Source organism: Scyliorhinus torazame, chromosome 5, assembly GCF_047496885.1.
Source record: "Scyliorhinus torazame isolate Kashiwa2021f chromosome 5, sScyTor2.1, whole genome shotgun sequence".
NCBI classification, from domain to species: domain Eukaryota; kingdom Metazoa; phylum Chordata; class Chondrichthyes; order Carcharhiniformes; family Scyliorhinidae; genus Scyliorhinus; species Scyliorhinus torazame.
This window is the reverse complement of record NC_092711.1, coordinates 117,869,435-117,893,423: the sequence shown is the minus strand read 5'-3', so window position 1 is coordinate 117,893,423 and position 23,989 is coordinate 117,869,435. Positions and strand designations below refer to the sequence as shown.

Below are 23,989 nucleotides of genomic sequence, written 5' to 3'. Positions count from 1 at the left end.
ATAACCCAGTAACCCCACCCAACACTAAGGGCAATTTTTGACACGAGGGGCAATTTAGCATGGTCAATCCACCTAACCTGCACATCTTTGGACTGTGGGAGGAAACTGGAGCACCCGGAGGAAACCCACACACACACACGGGAAGAATGTGCAGATTCCGCAGACAGTGACCCAAGCTGGGAACCGAACCTGGGACCCTAGAGCTGTGAAGCAATTGTGCTATCCACAATGCTACCGTGCTGCCCGAGTCCTTTGCAGAGTCCTTGTATCCACTTCACAAATTACTTTCCTGCCTGTCCTTGAGCCACCAGCAAATGTAGCCGCCATACATTCAATCCCGTCATCCATCACATTCATAGATTGTAAATGGTTGCGGGCCCAGCACTGATCCTGGTGACATTCCACTTGTCACATCTTACCCACCCAGAAATGACCCATTTATACCGACTGGCTGCTTCCTGTTAGCTAACCAATCCTCTATCCATGCTGATATGTTGTCCCCAAACCACGAGCTCTTATTTTGTGCAATAACCTTTGATGTGGCACCTTGGGAAATACCTTCTGGAAATCTAGATAAAGTACATCTACAGGTTCCCCTTTATTGACATCCCTTGTTACTTCCTCAGAGAACCTTGATAAATTAGTCAGTCACGATTGATTCCCTGAACCCATTTTCAAACACTGTCAAAAGAAAAATCAAATCTCCTCTGCCCCCTTTGCCAATTACCTTAGAGGGATCACTTTCTGTTAAAGAGCTTGTCAACCCCTCTGACCCACTTTCCCGAAAGTGAATAAATTTAATCAGGAAAAGTCCAACAAATTCAAATATTTTCCTGTTAAAAGTTTATTGATGAAACAGAAACATGGCTAAAAAACCCCAGAAAATTACTTGAGGATCAAAGACAACCAGAGTAACAGGATGTTCACAATGTTCTGGTCCCAAATGGTTTCCCTTCGGCTCCTCGGTACCCTGTTCCCGTGACCCCCCCGCTTTGGACACAGGGGCACTGAACCCTGGAGGTCACATCATCATCAGCCCTGGTCACCCTCACCCCTGAATCCTGATTGGTTGGAGGTGCAGTTCCCAGTCAGTCCTCCAGCACCTTCCTGTCTCTATTAGCGATGCCCATGGCAGTTCCCCAACTGGGGCACAGGCCCCATTATTCTCAGCTAAATTCAGCCCTCAGCTCCATCACCTGGCTGTCATTGACACGAGCAATAGAGACAGAAAGGTGCCCGAGGCTCAAATAGGAAATCAAAACTTGTGGATTAGGATCTCTGTAAAGGTCAGCAACTTCTTATAAAAAAAATCAAATTCCCAGTCAACAAATTAAAGGATCACACGACGGGACTTCAAGTTTAATGACTTTTAATACAACAAAAAAACAAACTAGAAGTGACTTTAATTCGGAAACCTACACATTAAACTATAAACTAGAACTGTGCCCTTTTACACAACCTAAAATCACACTCCACGATTATAGTTACTCTGTCCTGGAAGTCAAAACTGAATTGTCTCAGAACCTGTCCAAAGTGATGATTCATTCCCGAGGATTTACTTCAGTTCTTCGACCAAGACACTGAGAAACAAATGTGAACTAGCAAAATACATAAAAATGGACTGTTAAAGCTTCTGTGGCTACGTAAAAAGGAAACGTTTGGCTCAGACAAAGGTTTGTCTGTTCCAGATAGAGTCATAGACATAGAACAATACAGCGCAGTACAGGCCCTTCGGCCCACGATGTTGCACCGAAACAAAAGCCATCTAACCTACACTATGCCATTATCATCCATATGTTTATCCAATAAACTTTTAAATGCCCTCAATGTTGGCGAGTTCACAGGAGAGTTTAGAATGAGGAATAGAGATCTCTACAGCCACCTTGTTCAACACTCTGGGATGTAGATCATCAGCTTTTGGGGATTTATTCACTTTCAGCCCCATTAACTTCCCCAATGCTACTTTTTCCACCAATACTAATCCTTGTCAGTCCCTTGGTTCTCTGGTGTTTTGGGGACAATTTCTGTATCTTCCTGTGAAGACAGACACACATTGTTCAGTTTCTCTGCCATTTCCTGACTCCCCATTATAAATTCTCCTGTCTCTGTCTGGACTGGACCCACATTGGTCTTTGCTAATCTTTTCCTTTTCACATTCCTGTAGAAGCTTTTCCAGTCGTTTCTTATGTTTCTCGCCAGTTTGCTCCCATCAGTTTCTTGGTCCTCCTTTGCTGAATTCTAATGGATCTCATGGAATATTTAGCTTTTCTTGTTAGCTGAGGTTGCATCACCTTTCCTGTTGGATTTTTGTTCCTTAAAGGAATCGATATTTGTTGTATATATGTGAAATAAAAGTTGCAAAAATACCAGAGGACCGTAGGCTGCTCTCACCTTTGACAGAGAGAGAGCTGACTGGGGGTGATTTAACCCGAAGGTCAGCACACCTCAGGTGAAGGGCCTGGTTGAGAAGGCGGGGCCTTCATGAATAAACTCAGCCTGTACGGGAGTTGAATCCTCACTGTTGGCCTTGCTCTGCATCACAAACAGTCGTCCAGCCAACTGAGCTAACCGACCCCCTGACAAATATGTAATAACTCCTTAAATATTAGGTATTCCCTGTACCAATCAGTTTCCCAGTCCACCTCAGACAACTTGCCGCTCACACCCTGATAGTTTTCTTCCGTGAGGGACACCCAAATAAATTAAACAGAAGACCCATGTAACCACCAGGGCCCATCTCCATGGCAACATGGCTTTGGGGGGGGGGGGGGGGGGGGGTTCCCAAACAGAAATGGAAACTAAATATCTTCAACTTCCAAACACCCTTTCGCTCTGTGATCCTTGTGCAATTTGAAGCCAGGTATTAGCAACAAGGCTCAAAGAGCATCAGCCCGCTGGAGCCAAAGTAGTGAGACCGGCCAGCACAGCAGAATGGAACCCTCCAACCATCCCCACTGACCACCTGTCAGAATGACCAAAATGCAGTCCTGGGTGGAGATCAGAAACAATAACAGCAGAATCCAACCCCTGTAATCGATTGTGAAATTGTTGGTGTCACAGCAGGTGTGGTGAAACATGCAATCCCGTCTCACATTGAGAGGTGGACGGCCTCCCCCCAGTGTGAACTCGCTGGTGTCTCCGCAGGGTGGATAACTGAGTAAATCCTTTCCCACACTGAGAGCAGGTGAATGGCCTCTCCCCGGTGTGAACTCGCTGGTGTGTCTGCAGGTGAGATAACTGAGTGAATCCCTTCCCACACTGAGCGCAGGTGAACGGCCTCTCCCCAGAGTGAACTCGCTGGTGTGTCTGCAGGGTGGATAATTGAGTAAATCCTTTCCCACACTGAGAGCAGGTGAATGGCCTCTCCCCAGTGTGAACCCGCTGGTGGCTCCGCAGGTGGGAAATGTGAGTGAATCCTTTCCCACACTGAGAGCAGGTGAACGGCCTCTCCCCAGTGTGAATTCGCTCGTGTGTCCGCAGGGTGAACAAATTACTGAATCCCTTCCCACACTGAGAGCAGGTGAATGGTCTCTCCCCAGTGTGAACCCGCTGGTGTGTCTGCAGGTTGGATAACTGAGTGAATCCCTTCCCACACTGGGAGCAGGTGAACGCCCTCTCCCCAGTGTGAACTCGCTGATGCTTCCACAGTGCGGATGAATCACTGAATCCCTTCGCACACTGAGAGCAGGTGAACGGCCTTTCTCCAGTGTGAACTCGCTGGTGTGTCTGCAGGCTGGATAACTGAGTGAATCCCTTCATACAGCGAGAGCAGGTGAACGGCCTCTCCCCAGTGTGACTGCGTCGATGAATCTCCAGCTGAGATGGGGCTTGGAATCCCTTCCCACAGTCCCCACATTTCCATGGTTTCTCCATGTTTTGGGTCTCCTCGTGTCTCTCTGGGCCGGATGATCAGTTGAAGCCTCGTCTACACACACAACACCGGTACGGTCTTTACACACTGTGAATGGTATGGTGTTTTTTCAGGCTGTGTGTCTGGTTAAAGTTCTTTCCACAGTCAGTTCACTGGAACTCTCTCACTCGGATGTGTGTTGTGTGGGTCTCGGTGCTTTTTCAGTCACACTGATGTTTGAAATCTTTAGTTGAGAGTTCGGGCAAACATTTCCCCTTGTAGATTCAAAGACCGATGATATTCAGGTTCCAGGGAATCGAGTGACTGTCAGATCGAGACGTAACGTTTGAGATTTCTGTCTGTAATTCCTCCTCGTCTAATATCCTGTAAAAACAATTTACAAAAGTCATCACTGTCAGTACAGGATAGAAACTCAGAACAGACAATTCTAGTTTCTATGTCACATTTTTTCCTCTCTTATTCCCTGAAAGCTGTAAATCTCCATCCCACACAATCTCCCTCCATTCTCACTCTGCTGTATCTAATATTCACCCTCCCTATTCTCCTGAAGGTGCTGATTCAGGCTGATTGACAGATCCAAGCTCACAGCTTCCTGTCCAGGAGATCACAACAAATATCGGCTGCAGTTTATCTTTATCTACCTTGTCTTTCCCTGTTAATATCTTAAATACTGCAATCAGATCACACCTTAACCTTCTAAATTCCAGCAAAAACAGACCCAATTTGTGGTTAGAACTTTGGGTCAGAGCCCCTGCAATCTCTCCCTCGCCTCCCACATCATCCTGGGACACAATTCATTCAGACCTAGTAATCTGATAATTTTATGGGTGGCATGGTAGCATAGTGGTTAGCACTGTCGCGTCACAGCATCAGGGACCTGGGTTTGATACCCGGCTTCGGAGTCTGCACGTTCTCCCAGTGTCTGCGTGGGTTTCCTCCAGGTGCTCCGGTTTCCTCCCACAAGTCCAGAAAGATGAGCTTGTTAGGTGAATTGAACATTCTGAATTCTTCCTCTGTGTACCCAAACACAGGTGACTGGGGGATTTTCACAGTAACTTCATTGCAATGTTAATGTAAGCCTACTTGTGACACTAATAATAAAGATTATGATAATGTAAGCCTACTTGTGGACAATAATAAAGAATTATTATTGTCCAAAATTATGAATGGGCCGAGAAGGCCTCTTTCCGTGATGAAAAACTCTATGTCTCTAAAGATAGAGGTGGGAGAGGGAGGGAGGGAATGACTTTACAGAGAAAGTGCCAAAGCCCCAATATTCACCAGCGCTAAGGACACACCTTAGCTCCCTTTCCAATCTGAAAGCAGCCTGAGCTGGATTTACATTCCCCTTAATTGATCATTGCTGGGTGATAATCCTGTACTTCCTCACCTCACACCACTGTGACAGCACCTTCACTACACAGACTGCAGCAACTGACCAAACATCACCTTCCCAGTTATTCCTGAAGGCACCGCCTTCCCAACCTGGCCCCTTGCCTGAGGTGTGGTGATCCTCAGGTCACATCACCGCCGGTCAGCTCTCTCCCGGGACCAGGCCCTGTTTCACAGCAGCCATCTTGGGGAAACAGAGCGCATGCGCTGGCGTCTTGGTGACGCAACAGCTAATGGGCGGGGCCTGAAGGTTTCTGATCCCAGCCGGGTCCTAGTGACGGTTAAAACAAATGCAGGCCACAGGTTTTTAAAATGTTTCACCCATGCCTGGGCTGAAGCTGATGTTTGTGGTCTGGGGGTCCCGTGGAGCATGTAGACATTCAGTGTGAGAGGCTGCAGCCTCTATATAGCTACCTGAAGGGGTTATACAGCATTTGATTACAATTCGTGGTCCTTTCCACTCCATTATCAGGACGTTTGTGTGATATTTTCTTACCCTCTGGGTGATCTTTCTTCATTCAAAATACATTTCAGCAGCAGGCTTACTGGTGATTTTTAAAGGAAAAGTTATTTATTATCACACTATTTCCCTGGATGTTTGAACATCTCAGTCTCCCTTCTCTTTCACACTCACTGACACACACACACAGAAATTAGTTACCGATCAAGTTGAAGCTGTAATGATGAAAATGGAATGTAGACTGCAATCTTTATATTGCTGCAGGCCTGTTGTCTACTTGTTGAGCTGATCCTTTAGTTGGAGTGAAGCGTTTTTAGAAACAAATAATTCTCATGAGTCTGAAGTTTCTTGTAGATGAATAGCCAGGGGGTTGGTTAAACAGGGGCTGTTTAGCACAGGGCTAAATCACTGGCTTTGAAAGCAGACCAAGGCAGGCTAGCAGCATGGTTCAATTCCCGTACCAGCCTCCCCAAACAGGCGCCGGAATGTGGCGATCTAGGTAACTTCACAGTAACTTCATTTGAAGCCTACTTGTGACAATAAGCAATTTTCACTTCAGTTGGACGTGGAAGCTGGAATAAGTTCAGTACTGTGGCTTCACTGGGAGACATTCAGCTCTGCTATTTCAGCTGGTTCCTGGTGCTTCAGATGCTTCTCTCACACACATTTGCTTTGTTCAGGATTTATTATACTGCATCTCTGACAATTAACTGCAGAGTTAAAACTCAGACCCAGAACACCCTGATACAATAGCAGTTTACGATGCTAACTCACGCTTATCTCTGTTCCAATTCGAGCTCATTCTCCTGTGTTCAATACGGCAATTGGAGACCAACAGTCCAGAGATTTCATATTCCTCAAATGCTGGTTGATCCTGACACAACAAGACATTTAAACTTCACAGGTGGCTACAAAGTTTCCTCATTCAGGACAGTGTTTAACTAAATATTTGTCGCAGAATTGAATATTGCCCACAGTTTAATGTCCATAATAACCTGTTAAGTTGCAGCCACCTTGACAGAGTTTGTGGATCTGACAGTCTATAATATCTAGTATCCTTGTGCTGAACGTGACATCTTGAATCTACTCTTGGGTCTGGTTAAAACAGTGCATTGTAGCTGGGTGGGATGGTCGGCACGGCAACACAGTGTAGCACTGTTGCTTCACAGCTCCGGGTCCCAGGTTCAATTCCCAGATTGGGTCACTGTCTGTGTGTAGTTTGCACGTTCTCCCCGTGGGTTTTCCTCCGGGTGCTCCGGTTTCCTCCCACAAGTCCTGAAAAACGTGCGGTTAGGTGAATTGGATATTCTGAATTCTCCCTCTGTGTACCCAAACAGGCGCCAGAAAGTGGCGACTAGGGGTTTTCACAGTAACTGGCAGTGTTAATGGGTGGGTGGGTGGTTACTCTGGCTGCCGACTTCTATTCCGTGGTCTTGTCTATTCCCAGTGGCCCTGCAGAGGGAGCATGTGGTATCCACCGGAATGCTTGACACCTTCCACAACCAGTGGATACCTCAGCGTACAGAGTGTTTCAGAAATACTGGGAACAATATTATGGTTCAGCTAGGAAGATTCCCGACACTTTTGTTGGGACGTCTAGCTGATTTTGGTCTTTTAGTTTGACTGGACCAGCAGGAGCGGAAAGAAGGTTCGATAGAAACTAGAATGATCTGTTTTGAATTTCTATCCTATTCTTACAGTGATCATTTTTGTAAACTTATTTTTCAGGCATTAGAACGGGAGGATTGGAAGCTGGGCAACTCAAACCAAATATAACATCAAGATCTGATAGTCACTCAATTTACTAGGGTCTAAATATCACAAACTGTCAATGTGCTTGTCTGTTCTGACTGTGGGAAGGGATTTCAAACATCAGTGTGACTGGAAAAGCCCGAGACACACACCTGAGTGAGTGTGTTCCAGTGAACTGACTGTGGAAAGAGCTTTAACCAGTTACACAGCCTGAAAAATCATCTTGTTTCCTCTAGTGGGAGAGTCTAGGACCAGAGGGCATAATCTCAGAGTAAGGGGTCTCAAATTTAGAACAGAGATGAGGAGACATTTCTTCTCTCAGAGGCTAGAGAATCTGTGGAATTCTTTAGCTCAGCAATCCTTCTTTATCTGGGAATCAAACTGTTGTCTAATTGTCCCGGCAGTTACCAGGGTCCTGTGAGCTCCTCCAGCTGTTATTTTAATGCAGACTTCAACAATCTATTTTAAGTAGGTTTCTATTCAATTAATTCATTGTGACTGTCACATAACCACATTTTCAGTCTGGAAACTTAAACCAGCTGCTTTACATTCCATCAGGAACATCACAGTTTTACTCCAATCTCTGATTTGACAGCACGTTTCCAACATTCACCATTGTTCTTCCTGACCCTAAACACAGTTGTAAAGGAGCTTCTGTTCGGTGTCGAGGAGCTCTGAACCATGGAAGAGAAGAGCTGGGACACATTTCTCTCACACCTCAGGATTAACCCACACCGGGACTTTGCTGTCAGTGAAGAGAGCTGAGAAAGACCAAAGTGTTGTTTGTCCCTCTCAGTGTGACCCTGAAGGACTGTGTCCAGGCTGAAATTCTGTTCCTGCCGTATGATCCTCCCCCAGATTGTCCTTTCTGAGCTCCAGACAGGTGATATTAAACACAGGTGAAAAAGACAAAAACCTGCAACGTTTCAAACCAAGCTTATTTATTTCACATTTATTCAGAATATTAAACGTCAACTGATTAAGACTGTCAGAGTGAACATTATTCAGTCCTGGACATGATTAACACCATCAATAAGGGTATAATCTAAACCTTGTGGTTGCTTGTGAACTCGCTGGTGTGTTAGCAAGTAGGATGACTGAGTAAATCCCTTTCCACAGACATTACAGGTGAACGGCCTCTCCCCACTGTGAATGCGATGGTGTGTCAGCAGGTTGGATGACTGACTGAATCCCTTCCCACACACAGAGCAGGTGAACGGCCTCTCTCAAGTGTGAACTCGCTGGTGATTCAATAGGTTGGATGAACGAGTAAAAACCCTTCCCACACACTGAGCAAGTGAACAGCCTCTCCTCACTGTGAACCTGCTGATGTGTCAGAAGGTTGGATGAATGTGTGAATCCCTTCCCACAGTCAGAACAGGTGAACGGTCTATCCCCTGTATGAAGTTGCCAGTGTATCAGAAGGTTGGATGAATTAATGAATCCTTTCCCACACACAGAGCAGGTGAATGGCCTCTCCTCAGTGTGAGCACCTTGGTGTGTTAGTAAATCCTTTTTGTTTTTAAAGCTCTTCTCAGGCAGGACCGGTAAAAGATTTGTTATCAGAATGAACAAAAGTTGATGTGTCTGCAGGTGGGAAGACTGAATGAATCCTTTCCCACACAGGGAGCAGGAGAATGGTCTCTCCCCAGTGTGAATACGTTGATGTGTCAGCAGATCCTTTTTACATTTAAAACTCTTCTCATAGTCAGGACATGTAAATGGTCTTTTATCAGTGTGAACAAGCTGATAAGTCACAATGTGGGATGACCGAGTGAATCCCTTCCCACAAACAGGGCAGGTGAATGGCCTCTCCTCAGTGTGAACTCGCTGGTGTGTCAGAAGATTGTGTGAATGGGTGATTCCGTTCCCACAAATGGAGCAGGTGAACGGCCTCTCCCCAGTGTGACTGCGACGATGAACCTCCAGTTGTGATGGGTAACTGAATCCCTTCCTACAGTCCGCACATTTCCACAGTTTCTCCATGGTGAGGGGTCTTTATGTCTCTCCCGGTTGAAGCTTTGTTCTCACACAAACAAGCGTTTAATTTCTCCCTGCAGTGAATGATGTGATACTTTTTTTGAGGCTGTGTAACTGGTTAAAACTCTCTCCACAGTCAGTGGACTGGAAAACTCTTCTGATATGGTACGAATTAAGTAATGGCATGATGGGAAAACTGGTCAATGGGAAGACTGGTCAAAAGGTTTGATACTATACAAGAAAGACTGAAACTACTCATTCCAGCTCCGCAGGCCCAGGTAAAGAATGCTGCCCTAACTATTTTCAGAGCTGTATGGCCGTAGGCCAACTCTTAATAATTTGAAGTCTGAAAAGATCAGCGAAGGTCGAGCCATTCCAAAACACCGGACCTCAGCAACACCTGATAAAACTAACTCGTCATAACCCAGGGCCGTAGGAATTTAAAACAAAGATAAGTTCAGGAAGAAACAAGTCTATTCTGACCTTTCAATGTTCCCTCCGAGGACTAAATAATGGTATGAGTGATATGACCAAACATGGACACATGGTCAAGAGTAGTGAGGCCGTGGAATGCCCTACCTGCTACAGTAGTGAACTCGCCAACATTGAGGGCATTTAAAAGTTTATTGGATAAACATATGGATGATAATGGCATAGTGTAGGTTAGATGGCTTTTGTTTCGGTGCAACATCGTGGGCCGAAGGGCCTGTATTGCGCTGTATTGTTCTATGTTCTATGGTCCGGTCTTTGCTTCCGTTTGTATTTCTGATCAAACTCCGGACCATACTGTTGTCACATAATCTTGATAAAGATAATGTATAAATATTGACTTAATTCTCTGCGAAAGCGCGGAACTTGTGACAGACTGAGCAGTTTTGTTGACTGCCCTCTGACTTCAAGTTTCAGCCAGTACTGCATGCAGTTGTTTTCGAAAATAAAGCTTGTTATTCTGTCTTAACGAGTGTGTTGAATTTTTCTACCACAGAAGCGGGAAAATATTGACTATGACACTCTCATTGGGGGTGGGTCTTGGTGCTTTTGCAGTCACACTGCTGAAACAGAACAAACACTTCTTCCAAATTCAAAGACTGAAGATATTGAGCTCTTAATGAATTGAGTGACTGTCAGATTTCGATGTGATGTTTGGTTTGAATTTTCTGTCGGCCAATCCTCCACTTCCAATATCCTGTAAAAGGAGTTTACAAAAGTCATCACTGTCAGTCCAGGGTAGAAATTTTGAACAGCGAATTCTCGTTTCTCTGGAACATTTTTCCCTCTCTTGTTCCCCCAAAGCTGTCAATCCCCGTCCCACACACTCTCCCTCCTCCCTGGGCTGCAATCCAAACCCTTCTCACCATCTTATTCCTCCACTGCCAGTTTTCTCCCTCCCTCTCCTCTGCCTGGGTTCAGTTCTCCAGCTCCTGTCTGCAGACTGACAATAAAATCAATGGGTCTTATTCGGGGGTTTGGGTTCTCACCATTGTCCCCACTCGCGGCGGCTCTCATTCAGCATCTGGGAGCCGCACTCACTCACTGCGGCTGCGCTCAGCCAGGAGCAGCACCGCGCATGCTCCGCACAGACAGGGGGCGGGACATTCTGACGCCTGCGCGTTATGGCTCCTGTGATGGAGATAGGGCGTTTTCATCCGCGCCGGGCATTCCGGGTAGTCTTATCCGCCATTATTTCATTACGTTCCAGAGGGTGATAAATTGGTTCCGGCACTTTTGATATAGTTCGGTGTTTGTACTGAATGGGGCGGCCGCATCGGTGATTTTCTCTCTGATCGGCCCCTGTTAATGGTTGTCATCTGTTTAGGGGGCGATATGCAGCAAAACGCCTGCGCGGCCGCCATCTTTCTCAGGTGCAGCAGAGCGCATGCGCGGCCGTCGTTGACCCGGAAGCCGGAAGAGAGAATCTTGTGAATTTCTCTCCTGGACTAAGTGAAATTCCTTTGGAAACTCCTTTAGAAAGAAGAGGATTTACTAACGGGAACCTCAAACCAAACATCACATCATCCTCTGACTGAGTAACTCGAATCATCTGGACCTGAATATCATTGGGAGGTAAAATGGTTTGTCTGAAGGCAAAGATTTCAGATATCAGAGTGACTGGGCAAATTTAAATGACAATTCCGGATTAAATTACACCAATCACATTGGGGAAGTTAAATAATTTGCTGTTGTACTCTTATGTACGCAGGTACATTTTAAAATTACCGCATCAGCATACTTGGCAGGTAAACTGGGGCAAACTGCTGACCTTGTTCGTAGTGAGAGTTACTATCCGGGATTTTGTTAAGTTTGTTGTTCCTGGTGCATTTCATTCAGCTCATCGTGGCTACAAAGTAGGTATTCAGCCTAAACTCAATTTCCAGATTGTGGTCTGTAGCTTCTTAAGTTACATCAATTCAAATGTCTATCTGAATACTTTTAAATGTTTTGATGGTTTCTGCCATCATTTCAGGCAGCATGTCACAGATCCTCACCACCCTCTCAACCTCCTAGTCCTTCTCTAAATCTCTGCCCCCTTTTATATGTATCCATCAATCAAAGGGAATAGGACCTTCCCATCCAATCTATTTAGATCCCTCAAAATTAAAAAAATATATAAATTTATATTTTTTTCCAATTAAGGGGCAATTTAATTTTGCCAAGTCACCTAACCTGCACATATTTGGGCTGTGGGGGAAACCCCCACAGAAAACGGGAGAATGTGCAAACTCCTTACAGACTGTGACCCAGGGCCAGGATCGAACCCAGGTCCCCAGTACGCAGGCACACAGCCACTGTGCCACCATGAAACTCCAGAATTTTATACATTTAGAATAATCTTTACTATTGTCACAAGTAGGCTTACATTAACACTGCAATGAAGTTACTGTGAAAATCCCCGTAACCACACTTTGGCACCTATTCAGGTGCACAGGGGGAGAATTCAGAATGTCCAATTCACCTAACAAGCATGTCTTTTGGGACTTGTGGGAGGAAACCCATACAGACACTGGGAGAACCTGTAGACTCTGCGCAGACAGTGTCCCAAGTGGGAATCGAACCCCGGGACCCTGGAGCTGTGAAGCAACAGTGCTAACCACTGTGGTACCGTGCCACCCATAAAACAGTTCAGCTCAATGTTCTCAGATTAAAGAAGCTGAAGCGCCCAACGTGGGTCTTGAATCCACGGCCCTGGGATTAAGACTCCCATGCTCTGCCGACTGAGCTAGCCAGGCTGCTTTTCACAATTTCATTTTGGTCTCCCCTCAGTCTTTTCTGTTCCAAAGAAAACAGCCCCAGTTTATCCAAACTTTCCTCTGAGCAAACATTTTCAATTTCTGGTCAATGTTCTTAAATCTCCTCTGTGCTCTCTCTGGTGCAATCTTCCTGTGCACAGGAATCTAGCTCTGGCCTAACTAGTCCTGTCGCGCCATTTATCATGTAATCCTTTGCCTTGTAATCCCTCCAGCTTTCTTCCTCACTATCACTAGTGTTTAATAATTTTTGTGTCACGGGTAAACTTCTTCCTCATGTTCCTACATTTAAATCAATGATGTAAACCAGGAATGAAGGGCCCAGTACTGATTCCTTGGAAACCAGCACTGGAAACAGCCCTTTGATTTTCTCTATTCTTTATGGGATGTGAGTGTCACGGGCAAACCAGCTGGGTTGCCCATTCCTAATTGCCCTTAAACTGAGTGGCTTGCTGGGCAATTCAGAATTAACAACATTTCAGTGAGTTGGCTAGATCAGGTAACACAGGTGCAGACTCGATGGGCCGAATGGTCTCCTTCTGCACTGTAGATTCTATGATTAATTCCAACCTTGGGTCACTGTCTCTGTGGAGTTTTCCTGCGTCTGCGTGGACTTCTTTTCCGGGTGCTCTGGTTTCCTCCCACAGTCCAAGAATGTGCAGATGAGGTGGATTGGCTGTGCTAAATTGTCCCTGGGAGGTGTTACGGGGATAGGGTGGGGAATTCGCCAAGGTAGGGTGCTCTTTCAGAGGGTTGCTACGGACTCGATGGGCCGAATGGCCTCCTTCTGCACTGAGGAGATTCTATGATTCTACATTGGACCCAATGATGTGTTCACTCACACACTGCAGCCTGACCTATTATTGGAACAGACACTGTGTTTGTTACTCTCAAAGTGAGTGAATCCTTTGCTGTTTATCCTCTGGGCCCCATCTCCACTGTTATTGTCTGATTGTCCCACTGAGACTCTCACTGTTATTATTGGACAATCAGCGCACAGTCTGAGCCTGTGGCCGCTCTCACCATCTGTAACCGTCACAATGCCCGGGTGATTGACGGCAGCTCTGGACCAATAGGAGGTGAAGGGGCAGGATTGGAAGTTCCGACTGAGAGAGGCTAGTCCTCCAACCAATCGGAGTGAATGAGGGGTGGGTCTCAATGTGATTGAAGCATGCGCAGTGTGGGCAATGGCGTTGCAGAAGGGCTGTGTCTTCAGATCTGAAATCGGTGCGAGGCGATTAACAATATGGAGGGAGCGAGAGATCGTGGGGGTGGGCTGAAACGTCGTGTAAAGCTGTTGTAAGCCGCAAACTTCGGAAGAGAGTTCACGATTGTTTATAAATATGAGAAATGCCAATAAAAAGTTTTTTTTTTTTAAAAAGGAAAAGAATTTCCGGGACCCAGTTTGTACCGAGCGGAGCTGTGGCTCCTCATGTTCGGCTCGGGTTAATGACCGCCATCTTTATTGGATGAGCATCAGGGCACATGCGCTTTTGTGTCTTTGTAGGGGGCGATGTTTCAGTGAGTGGGAGGAGCTTGTTCCTCATTGTTCAGAATGGAGGCAACTTGTCCATCAAACTGGATTAGTCTTTGAGTCCCAATGTCTTATTGATGATGCAAAGCGGTGACAGAGATGGAAATAAAAGGAAGCCAATCCTGTTCTCGGGATTTCAATGTCTCATTGGACATCCTGCCCCATGTGTCGAAAGCTCTGCGGCTCTGTTCAGTCACATGAAGACCCAGGGTAGAAACTCACAACCCTGAGTCAACATCACCCTCAAATCAGGGGACTGCTGATGACAAGAGGGACAGTGTGCAGCGGAGAGGGGGCGGGGGGGCATGAGCGATCGTCCTGGACCAGGGAGCAGGAGGAGAGAATGTTGTGCATTTCTATCCTGGACTGATAGTGATTAAATTTGGAAACTCCTTTTACAGGGGATTAGTAGGGGAGGATTTACACTCAGCAAATACAAACCGGGAGAAATATTTATCTTTCCCGAATTTTATTTCTGGACTGACAGTGATGCCTTTGTAATCTTCTTTCACAGGGACTTAGCTAGGGTTTCGCAGACAGGAAATTCACAACCAATCCTCACATCAAATTCTGACAGCACCATTCGTGTTATCAGGACCTGGAGATCATCGACCTTTGTGTGTAAGCATTGAATTCCATATCATTACCACTCACTCTGTAAAATTTCTTCCTCATATCCTCCCTGTAGATCTTGCTCACAATCTTAAATCTGTGTCCCATAATTCTTTTACAATCTACTGATGGGAACAAATTGATTTATCTTTTTTCCGGGTTTGCTGTTATCGTTTCCGGTGCCTGGGTCATGCCAGATGGTCCGTCCAGATTCCACTCCGTTATTGTATATTTATAGCGGTTGAATGGGCTTGGACCAGTCCATTTCCAGTTCCAGTACACAAGTGAAGTCACCGCCAAGCATTGATTGACGTGTATCCAGGTCTGGGATGGATCCCAACCATTTTTTTTACAAATGCCAGATCGGCCCAGTTTGGGGCTTAGCCATTCACTAGCACCCAATGACCCACTGACCACCATGTAACTCTCATTAGTGTCCGCAATGATCCCATTGTGACCGAAAGAGGAATCTTTATTGATTAGAATTGAAGCAGCTCGAGCCCTTCGTCAAAGCCCGAGTGAAACACTTGGCTCACCCCTCCGCAGTCTGGTCTGATCTCTAACCCGCAAGTGAGTCTCCTGTAAGAACACCACACCAGCATTTCGATTCTTTAGGTGAGCGAAAACCCTTGACCTTCACTGGTCCACTCAATCCCCTTGCGTTCCAGGTGACCAGCTGAATCAAGGGTCTCTGCACCAGCCCCCATCACGGAATCAGACATTTCCACTGCGTGGGACTATCCAGAAAATCTTCAAAAAGTACAGGCCAGGGGTCCACCCAAGATGACCGCCACACACACATCTTCAGAGTATAACAAAAACTGTTTTGTAGTCATAATCAGCAAACTGACCCCCCCCCCACCCCCCCCATTTTTCGCCAACACCCCACCTAGACACACAAATCTAAAACCAAGAAAATAAAAACAACAATATTGCCCACTTCGAGAATAAAACATACTTCAGAATGCAGTCCCTGACTAGACTCAATTTCCAACGGGGGCCGTCTCTCCCCCCCCCACCCCCCAACCCCTCCCCATAGATCTATGTTGTGCTTTGTAAAGAAAATCTCTCTTCATTTCCACATAGAAAAACAGATTCTATCAGAAAATGTCCAAAATTATATACAGGATATCACAACACCCATCCCACCCCACAGAGAACGTAGATCTTGTCCAATACAGATAACTGGACCCAGTAAATGCTTTATAATCAAGGCATTCGCCTCCTCCAGTGTCGTGAAATGGAATTCTTTGGACTCATTTGTTACCCGCAGCTTTGCCGGGTATACCACCCTGAATCAAACTCCTTTCTTACACCGAGCAGCCGGAACCTTATTAAAGGCCGCTCGCTTCCGCACCAGCTCGGCTCCCTCATCCTGGTAAATCTTCACTCGGATAACTGAGTGAATCCCTTCCCACACTTAGAACAGGTGAATGGTCGGTCGCTGGTGTGACTGCGGTGATGAGTCCCCAGCTCACATGGGGACATGAATCCTTTCCCACTGTCCCCACATGAAAAATGAAATGAAAATCGCTTATTGTCACAAGTAGGCTTCAAATGAAGTTTCTGTGAAAAGGTCCTAGTCGCCACATTCCAGCGCCTGTTCGGGGAGGCTGGTACGGGAATTGAACCCGTGCTGCTGGCCTGCCATGGTCTGCTTTAAAAGCCAGTGATTTAGTCCTGTGCTAAACCAGCTCCTATTTCCACGGTTGCAACATGCTGCTGGTGTCCTTGTCCCTCTCCACGTTTGACGATAAGTTGAATAATAAATAATAAACTTTATTAGTGTCACAGATAGGCTTACATTAACACTGCAATGGTTACTGAGAAAATCCCTTAGTCGCCTCACTCCGGCGCCTGTTTGGGTACTCAGAGGGAGAATTCAGAATGTCCAAATCACCAAACGAGCACGTTTTTGGGGACTTGTGGGAAGAAACAGGAACACCTGGATGGAACCCACGCAGACACAGGGAGAACGTGCAGACTCGGCACAGACAGTGACCCAGCCGGGAATCGAACCCAGGTCCCTGGAGCTGTGAATCGACAATGCTACCCACTGTGATATCGTGGTGCCCTTGTCTCCACAGAAGCATGAGTAGGGTCTCTCCCCGCTCTGAATGGTGTGATGTTTCAGATTGCGCAGTATCGATGACAACTCAGGATTCAGCCGGTAGGGTGGAAATCCTCAGCCGGTCAAATTTGGTCGGGTGAGGCATGAGGGAGGGATGGAGCCGGTGGATGGATCAGTCGGCTTCATAAACACTCCGTGTAGCCCGAAGCCCCGAATACGAAGCTAGGATACAGCAGTTGAACCGGCGAAAGCTGCTCGGGTTTTTCCCTGAGACAGGCCCGAGTGGACGAAGTGTGGGGCCGGGCGCATGCGGAGGGAACGAGAGCCCCGGCTTTGCACCGCCTCCCATTCACTCTGATTGGCTGGAGGATCAGCCGCTCTTGTTTGGTCATCCAAGCCCATCCCCTCTTCCTATTGGTCCGAACCTGCTGTCAGTCAGTCCCCGGGTATTGTGAGCTGGAGCAAACCCTTCACAATCATTGTCAGCTCCCTGGTTTGCAGCTGCGGGGCTTCTCCCTCCCGGGAACAGGCCCAGGTTAACAGGCACCATCCTGCTTCAGACACTGGAGGATGGTTCACATCAGAGGATGGGGGAGGGGGGATAATAAATAAGAGCTTACACTTTGCACTCAAATCAATGAGGACTCTGATCTCTGGCAAGGAAGGAAACCCTGGCAGGTGGGCGGGGAGGATTCACAAACACCCGCTGGAGGCCCCAAACCCCCAATAAGACCCATTGATTTTATTGTCAGTCTGCAGACAGGAGCTGGAGAACTGAACCCAGGCAGAGGAGAGGGAGGGAGAAAACTGGGAGTGGAGGAAAGAAATGGTGCAGATGGGTTTGGATTTCAGCCCAGGGAGGAGGGAGAGTGTGCGGGACAGGGATTTACAGCTTTGGGGGAACAAGAGAGGGAAAATGTTCCAGAGAAACTAGAATTGTCTGTTCAGAATTTCTATCCTGGACTGACAATGATGGCTTTTGTAAACTCCTTTTACAGGGGGTTAGAATTGTAGAATTTGCACAGAACAAACTGAACCCAACAGAACGGTTAGTCTCTTTGCGATTTCTATCCTGCATTGACAATGATGACTTTTGTAACATGAGATATTACAGCTCTCAGGAAAGATTAATTTGAGTGGGGCCTTTTTTCTATCGACAACAACAAACTAAGCAGTGATCTGCTATAAATCTTTTAAATTATCAGTTTGGAGAGGGGCGATGTGAGAGAGTGACCATCAGTAAACAAGTCATAAATACAAGATAGTTACGAATAAATCCAAGGGGACAATACGGACAAAATTATTTATCACATGTTCAGAATGTGCAACTCATTACCATGGAAATTAGCTGAGGAAAGTGCTGAGATAGGGGCTGTTTAACACAGCGCTAAATTGCTGGCTTTGAAAGCAGACCAAGGCAGGCCAGCAGCACGGTTTGATTCCCATAACAGCCTCCCCGAACAGGCGCCGCAATGTGGCGATTAGGGGCTTTTCACAGTAACTTCATTTGAAGCCTACTTGTGACAATAAGCGATTTTCATTTCATTTCATTTCATGTTTTCAAAAGGAAACGGGACAAGCACATGAGAGAAAATGGAATTGAAAATCGGCTGAAAGGCTGAGATTTGATAGGTGGGACAGTCGGAGATGTGTGCCGAGTATTGATTGCAGCAGAACCTGTGACAGAATGGCCTGTTTGTGTCTTATATATTCACAGTATTTCAATGTAATCTCCTTTTACAGAATATTTGCAGATGCAAACGTCATGTCGAGATCTGACAGAGTCACTTGATTCATCAGGACCGGCCTTTCAACGTGGAAGGAGAAATGTTTGTCTGTTTTGTCTTTCGGAAAAAAATTCAATAATCACTGTCATTGGAAAAGCACCGAGACACAAACATCTAAGTAATTTTCCACAGGTAGCTGGAACTGAGCTTTAACCAATCACACAGCGTGAAATGAAATTGCAGCATTTACATCAGGGAGACACCGTACTCAGGCTTCAACTGATGATCCAAGTTGGAGAGACATAAGGACATTCGCACCGAAGGAATCAATAAGCAGCAATAGGACATTCAGCCCCGTGAGCCTGTTCCACCATTTAATAACATCACGGCTGATCTGACAGTGACGTCAAATCTGCATCCCACCTGCTCCTGATAACCTGTCAATAACCATGGAGAAACCGTGGAAATGTGGGGAATGTGGGATGGGATTCAATTCCCCGTCTGAATTGGAAATTCATCAACGTATTCACACTGGCGAGAGGCCATTTACCTGCTCCGTGTGTGGGAAGGGATTCACTCGGTCATCAAACCTCCTGACACACCAACTTGTTCATACTGATCAGAGACCGTTTAAATGTGCTGACTGTGAGAAGAGCTTTAAAAGCAGAAATTATTTACTGTTACATCAACGCACTCACACTGGGGAGAGGCCATTCACCTGTATGGAATGTGGGAAGAGATTTAATGCTTCGTCAAACCTCCAGGCTCACCATCAGGTTCACTCTGACCAGAGACCGTTTAAATGTGCTGACTGTGAGAAGAACTTTAAAAGTAAAATGAATTTACTGAGACACCAACGCACTCACACTGGGGAGAGGTCATTCACCTGCTCCGTGTGTGGGAAGGGATTCACATGTTCATCCCAGCTTTTGCAACACCAGCAAGTTCACACTGGGCAGAAACCATACTCTTGCCCCGTGTGTGACAAGAAATTTACTGAGTCATCCCACCTGACTTAAAACCAACTTGTTCTCATTGATCAGAAAACTTTTAAATGTTCTGACTGAAAAGAGATTTAAAAGTAAACCGAATCTGCGGGAACACCAGCGAGTTCACACGGAAACAGAATCATAGAATTTACAGTGCAGAAGGAGGGCATTCGGCCCATCGAGTGCACTGGCCCTTGCAAAGAGCAATTACTGGAGAGAATTCTTCGAGACAGGATCTACTCCCATTTGGAAGCAAATGGACGTATTAGTGAGAGGCAGCATGGTTTTGTGAAGGGGAGGTCGTTTCTCACTAACTTGATAGAGTTTTTCGAGGAGGTCACTAAGATGATTGATGCAGGTAGGGCAGTGGATGTTGTCTATATGGACTTCAGTAAGGCCTTTGACAAGGTCCCTCATGGTAGACTAGTACAAAAGGTGAAGTCACACGGGATCAGGGGTGAGCTGGCAAGGTGGATACAGAACTGGCTAGGTCATAGAAGGCAGAGAGGAGCAATGGAAGGATGCTTTTCTAATTGGAGGGCTGTGACCAGTGGTGTTCTACAGAGATCAGTGCTGGGACCTTTGCTCTTTGTAGTATATATAAATGATTTGGAGGAAAATGTAACTGGTCTGATTAGTAAGTTTGCAGACGACGCAAAGGTTGGTGGAATTGCGGATAGCGATGAGGACTGTCTGAGGATACAGCAGGATTTAGATTGTTTGGAGACTTGGGCGGAGAGATGGCAGATGGAGTTTAATCCGGACAAATGTGAGGTAATGCATTTTGGAAGGTCTAATGCAGGTAGGGAATATACAGTGAATGGTAGAACCCTCAAGAGTATTGAAAGTCAAAGAGATCTAGGAGTACAGGTCCACAGGTAATTGAAAGGGGCAACACAGGTGGAGAAGGTAGTCAAGAAGGCATAAGGCATGCTTGCCTTCATTGGCCGGGGCATTGAGTAGAAGAATTGGCAAGTCATGTTGCAGCTGTATAGAACCTTAGTTCGGCCACATTTGGAGTATAGTGTTCAATTCTGGTCGCCACACTACCAGAAGGATGTGGAGGCTTTAGAGAGGGTGCAGAAGAGATTTACCAGAATGTTGCCTGGTATGGAGGGCATTAGCTATGAGGAGCGGTTGAATAAACTCGGTTTGTTCTCACTGGAACGAAGGAGGTTGAGGGGAGACCTGATAGAGGTCTACAAAATTATGAGGGGCATAGACAGAGTGGATAGTCAGAGGCTTTTCCCCAGGGTAGAGGGGTCAATTACTAGGGGGCATAGGTTTAAGGTGAGAGGGGCAAGGTTTAGAATAGATGTACGAGGCAAGTTTTTTACGCAGAGGGTAGTGGGTGCCTGGAACTCGCTACCGGAGGAGGTGGTGGAAGCAGGGACGATAGTGACATTTAAGGGCATCTTGACAAATACATGAATAGGATGGGAATAGAGGGATATGGACCCAGGAAGTGTAGAAGATTGTAGTTTAGTCGGGCAGTATGGTCGGCACGGGCTTGGAGGGCCGAAGGGCCTGTTCCTGTGCTGTACATTTCTTTGTTCTTTGTACTTCAGCCCATACCTCCAACCTAACCCATAACCCCACCTCACCTTTTTGGACACGAAGGGCAATTTAGCATGGCCGATCCACCTAATCTACACATTTTTGGACTTGTGGGAGGCAACTGGAGCACCCGGAGCAAACCCACGAGGACATGGGGAGAACATGCAAACTCCGCACAGACAGTGAGCCAAGCCGGGAATTCTGAGACTCTGGAGGTTTGAAGCAACAGTACTAACCACTGTGCTACCATGTGGCCCACATGTGGCAGTGGTACTGGGGAGAGGCTGTTTAACAGCTCCGTGTGTGGGAGGAGATTTACTCAGTCAAACAACCTGCACAGACATCAGCAAGTTCACAGGCAACAGCAGGGTTTGGATTCAGCTGTTGTTGCTGCTGTTAGTCACATCTAGGACTGAATGATGCCTGGACGTCTGTTTCCAGTGGGGCTCCACAGTTTTCCGGTATATATCAATGATTTAGACTTAAATGTATGCACCAGGATTATACAAAAGTTGCTGATGTGTTTCAGACAATGAGGGAGAAAGCCGTGGACTGGGTCAGGTGGACAGAAAAGTGGTGAATGGAAATTTAGATAATGAGGGGTTAGGAACACACTTCAGTTAACTCCCGTTAAAAATAAGGTCACTTCAGGATAATGGAAAAAACTGATTGGTGGGGAACTACAAATTGCCCTTTTAAAAAGAAAAAAGAAAACATTTTAGAATACCCAATTATTATTATTTTTTTTTCCAATTAAGGGGCAATTTAGCCTGGCCAATCCACCTAACCTGCACATCTTTGGGTTGTGGGGGTGAAACCCATGCAGACACATAGAGAATGTGCAAACTCCACGCGGACAGTGACCCAGGGCTGGGATTCAAACCTGGGTCCTCAGCGCTGTAGTCCCAGTGCTAACCACTGCTCCACGTGCTGCCCTAGCTACAAATAATTCTAATAACTTTATTGAACAGTTCTCAAATGGAAAGGCACTTGACCACATTACAACTAAGGATCTGCAATAGACATTTGATCTAGCAAGTCATATTTAGGGCAAGATTATAAACAGAGGGCATTAATTTAAAGTGATTAGAAAAAGAAACAATGCTGAGCAAGGCTAGGAGAGTGGGCAAAGAAGTGGCAGATGGAATACAATGTGGAAAGGTGTGAGGTTATGCACTTTGGAAGGAGAAATGGAGACATAGACTATTTTCTAAATGGGGAAATGCTGAGGAAATCACAAGCACAAAGGGACTTGGGAGTCCTTGTTCAAGATTCTCTTCAGGTTAATGTGCAGATGCACTGCAGCCTCACGGCGTCGAGGTCCCAGGTTCGATCCCGGCTCTGGGTCACTGTGCGTGTGGAGTTTGCACATTCTCCCCATGTTTGCGTGGGTTTCGCCCCCACAACCCAAAAATGTGCAGGCTAGGTGGATTGGCCACGCTAAACTGTCCCTTAATTGGAAAAAATGAATTGGGTACTCTAAATTTTTTTTTTTTTTTTTTTTTTTAAAAGGTTAATGTGCAGGTTCAGTCGGCAGTTAGGAAGGCAAATGCAATGTATTCAGGTCGAGTGGGCTAGAATACAAGATCAGGCTTCTGAGGCTATATAAGGCTCTGATCAGACCCCATTTGGAGTATTGAGAGCAGTTTAGGGCCCCGTATCTAAGAAGGATGTGTTGGCCTTGGAAAAGGTTCAGAGGAGGTTTACAAGAATGATCCCTGGAATGCGCTATTCACCCCCCCCCCCCCCCCCCCCGCACTATCCCTTTCCATACTCCCAAACCTCTTAATGCGATGGCCAAAGGCTCAATCGCGAGTGCAAACAGCAGGGGGAACATAGGACATCCCTGCCTAGTCCCACGGTGGAGAGAAAAGTCTCTCGAGCTGATGTTTTTTGTGCGGACACTGGCCCCGGCTCCTTATACAGTAGCTTTACCCAGTCCACAAATCGTGGACCAATCCCAAACCGCTCCAGAACTGCTATCAAGTGTCCCCATTCTACTTGGTCAAATGCTTTCTCGGCGTCCAGTTCCACAGCCACCGGTTTCCTTCCCGTCCGCCGGTGCCATAACCACGTTCAATAGCCTCCTAACGTTCGAAAAGAGCTGCCTCCCTCACACAAACCCAGTCTGATCTTCACCTATCACCTTCAGGGGGCACTCCTCCTGCCTACCTGCCAGTACCTTCGCTAATACCTTTGCATTCACGTTTAAAAGTGATATGGGCCGAAACAACCCACACTCCGTCGGATCCTTATCTTTTTTAAGCAACAGAGACACCGATGCCTGCCCCAAAGTTTGTGGTAACACCCCCTTCCCTATCTCCTCCTCGAACATCTGCACCATCAGGGGTGCCAGCTTATCCTGCAGACACACCAGCGAGTTCACACTGGGGAGCATTCACCTGCTCTTAGTGTGAGAAGGGATTACATAGAAACATAGAAAATAGGAGCAGGAAGAGACCATTTGGCCCTTCGCGCCTGCTCTGCCATTCATTATGATCATGGCTTATCATCCAACTCAATAGCTTAATCCCGATTTCCCCTTCATATACTTTGATTCCCTTCGCCCTAAGTGTTATATCTAACTGTTTCCTGACAACATACAATGTATTGGCCTCAACTATTTCCTCTGGTAACAAATCCCACAGGCTCACCCCTCTCTGTTGAAGAAATTACTCCTCATCTCTGTCCTAAATGGTCTCCCCGTATCCTGAGACTGCGACCTCTGGTTCTGTACACTCCCACCATTGGGAAAATCTTTCCTGCATCTACCCGGTCAAGTCCTGTTAGAATATTATA

The 23,989-nt window shown here is 46.3% G+C and overlaps 1 protein-coding gene, 1 long non-coding RNA gene and 1 other non-coding gene across 3 annotated transcripts in view; 1 reads left to right on the top strand and 2 right to left on the bottom strand.

Annotated features, from left to right (window-relative positions):
- Positions 1-23,989, top strand: part of LOC140421682 (leucine-rich repeat and immunoglobulin-like domain-containing nogo receptor-interacting protein 1) — a 216,193-nt gene that overhangs the window by 123,896 nt on the left and 68,308 nt on the right. The window lies entirely within an intron of this gene.
- The window catches only part of LOC140421732 (uncharacterized), a 32,711-nt gene continuing 10,052 nt past the window's right edge, over positions 1,331-23,989 (bottom strand). The window contains exon 2 of the long non-coding RNA XR_011947047.1: positions 1,331-4,234. This is a non-coding gene — a long non-coding RNA (uncharacterized lncRNA). The remainder of the gene's footprint in view (positions 4,235-23,989) is intronic.
- On the bottom strand, positions 12,610-12,682 carry trnak-cuu (transfer RNA lysine (anticodon CUU)). Its single transcript has one exon. It is a non-coding gene; the product is annotated as a tRNA-Lys (tRNA).